Genomic DNA, 3,252 nt, shown 5'->3' with positions numbered 1-3,252 from the left:
TTAACTGGTCTTCCTTGTAGGTGTATGGATATTATCCTATCACTGACAGCATTGTACTTCAGGACAGATCTTGAAACATCCTTTGTGATAATGAATGCCATACCATTCTTCTTCAAATTGTCATTCCCAGCATAGTAGATCACATGATTGTCTGATTTAAAATGACCAAAACTGGTCCATTTCAGTTCAGTAATGCCTAGGATATCAGTCTTTATGCGTTCCATTTCATTTTTGACAACTTCCAATTTTCCTATATTCATACTTCATACATTCCATGTTCCTATGATTAATGGATGTTTGCAGCAGTTTCTCCTCAATTTGAGTCGTGCCACATCAGCAAATGGAGGCCCGAAAGCTTTGCTTTATCCGTATCATTAAGGTTGGCTGTACTCTGAGGAGGCAGCTCTTTCCCAGTCCCTTCCGACCTAAGGGGTTCATCTTCCAGCACTGTATCAGACAATGTTTCAGGGCTATTCATAAAGTTTTCCGGTAATGTATCAGACAACATTTCTCTGCTGTTCATAAGGTTTTCCCTGGCCAATTCTTTGAGAAGTAGATGGCCTCTTCCTTCTTCTGAGTCTGTCTCAGTTTGGAAGATCCGCTGAACCATGTGCACCATGTGCAACCCTGCTGACATTTGAAACACTAGTGGCATAGCCTCCAGCCTCACAGCAACACATAAGCCACCACAGTACGACAAACTGACAGAAGTGTTCATCTCCCTTAGCTGTTTGAAACCTCTCTGCCCTCCCTTTATGTGACTCCAGCCGCCATCGGCCCTGGCATCCTGCCTTCCTGCCTTGGGTGGCAGGTCCCATACCTGGATCCTGCTGCCGTCGGTCCTGGCTTTCCTGCCTCCCTGGCTGGACACTCATGGAAGCAACAGTCAAGAAATCAGATGTTGTATTGCACTGAACAAATCTGCTGCAAAAGACCTCTTTAAAGTGTTGAAGAGCAAAGATGTCACTTTGAAGACTAAAGTGCATCTAACCCAAGTCATGTAAGGAGCTCTCTCTGGTGGTGCAGTGCCTGAGGCATTTGACTGCTAACCAGAAGATTGGCAGCTCAAACCCACCAGCTGCTCTGCAGAAGGAAAAAGGGGCAGTCTACTTCTGTAAAGATTTACCACCTCGGAAACCCAGTGAAGGTCACCATGAGTTGGAATCAGTGGTATTTTCACTTGCTTCATATGCATGTAAAAGCTGGACAATGAGTAAGGAAGATGGAAGAAGAATTGATGCCTTTGAATTGTGGTGTTGGTGAAGAATATTGAAAATACCATGGACTGACAGAATGAACACACTTGTCCTGGACGAAGTGCAGTTGGAATATTCCTTGGAAGTGAGAATGGCCAGAATTTGTCTCACCTACTTTGGTCATATTGTCAGAAGAGACAAATCCTGGAGAAGGATATCATTGCACTGTAAAGTTCAGGTTCAGTGAAAAGGGGAAGACCCTCAGTGAGATGGATTTGACACAGTGGCTGGGCGATGGGCTCAAGTATGGCAGGGATTATGAGGATGGCACCAGACTGGGCATGTTTCGTTCTGTTGTACATAGGGTTTCTTTGAGTTGGAGCCAACTTAATGGAACCTTAACAACAGCAGTCAATGGCCGGGACTAGTATAGGCTCTAGAGACCTTGTTGGGCACTCAGCTGCTGTTTTGGTCCTGTAGTGGTTTCTAACAGAAAAATACCACAAATGGATGGCTTTAACAAACAAGGATTTATTCTGTTACAGTTTGGGAGACTAGAAGTCTGAGTTCAAAATGCCAAACTCTAGGGCCTGGGTGAAGGCCCCTCGACCTTGGGCTTCAGCTCTGCCTCTTGCTCCCAGCCCACTGGAGCTGAAGGGTTCTTCTCTTAACTCAGGCAGCTGCTGGCTGCTGAGTCTGACAAACCCAAGGTCAACAAGTTATATGGCACAGTCCCAAGAGTGTGAAGCAACATGGCAGACCACTCGTTCAAGTCCAGAAACAGTCCCAAGACTGGCAGGCAACATGTCAGACTGCTGAATGAAGACCTGTCTAAATGCCCAATCCAAGCATGCCAAAAAAGCTCGGAGACCTTTCTCAAAGCTGCTTCTTGTATACAGGAAGTAGACCACATCCCTGAGGCAGCTACTCACAGCAGATTCCACCATGGAGTTGATTACCAGGCTTATCATGGGGAATAACTACATCTAGCTGCGCAGCCACTCAAAACCAGGTCCAGCCAAGTTGACACATAACCTTAACTACCACAGCTGCTAACTGAAAGTTCGTGGTTCAAACCCACCAGTCACTCTGCAGGAAAAAGATGTTGCTATCTGCTTCTGTAAAGATTTATAGCTTTGGAGACCCCATAGGGCAGTTCCATCCTGTTACAAGGTCACTGTGAGTTGGAATTGATTTGATGGCTGAGTTGGGTTTTTTTTTTGTATCATAGGCTCCAGGTCACAGTAAGAAATGGTCTGTTAAAGAATGTAACCTATGTAGTAAAAGATTTAATATGTGGTAGTAGGGTGAATCTTGAAGTGCTGGATATAGTGTCATGAGTCTGAAAATTTTCAATGGCAGTGTGTGTATAAATCTTCATCCCTTTGACCTGATAAGGCCTCTCTCTCTAGGCCAAACATTTTAAAAGCAGGGAATATGAGGTCTTTTCTCATTTGACCTGGCAAAGTAATCAGTCCTTGCAGGCTGAATTCATTGGCTGCTTCTGTGAGTAACTGACGAAGAAATATGGAGAAAGAGTTGCTGCATAGTTGTGTAGGTTGTGCCCAGTAGAGGGAGCAAGTGCGGGCTGAAACCCAGTCCAAGCTTCACTTGCCAAACTGTGAACTGGTAGAAGTTGTATTGCCTAGAGGAGGGGCCCATTATTGATCTTGTATGTATCCTTTGCTTTGTTGTTGTTTGTTGGTTCAGTAATAAACCAAGCGAAAGCACACTCAGAAGAAATGAATGTGTTTAATCTTGTCCTGTTTGAAACTTTGTAGTCTGTGTTAGCTCATTTTCCAACACCATTTCTTTGAATTATGATTTTTTTTCCTTTTGCTTTGTAATATGCTTTGATTAAGGTTCCTACTACCCAGAAATGTCTTTGTTATTATTATCATTTTCTGATAATACGTGAGCATTATAATACATTGAAAAATACAGAGAATTGTGCCCACCTGCCAGAATTAGCCATTGCTAACAATCTGGTATACGTACACCAGGCTTTTTACATGCATCTAGGAACATTTTTTTTTTTTACAAAATTATATATATA

Source organism: Orycteropus afer, unplaced genomic scaffold (assembly GCF_000298275.1).
Source record: "Orycteropus afer afer isolate SDZICR_OR568_19922 unplaced genomic scaffold, OryAfe1.0 scaffold00310, whole genome shotgun sequence".
NCBI classification, from domain to species: domain Eukaryota; kingdom Metazoa; phylum Chordata; class Mammalia; order Tubulidentata; family Orycteropodidae; genus Orycteropus; species Orycteropus afer.
Note: the sequence above shows the minus strand (reverse complement) of the source record.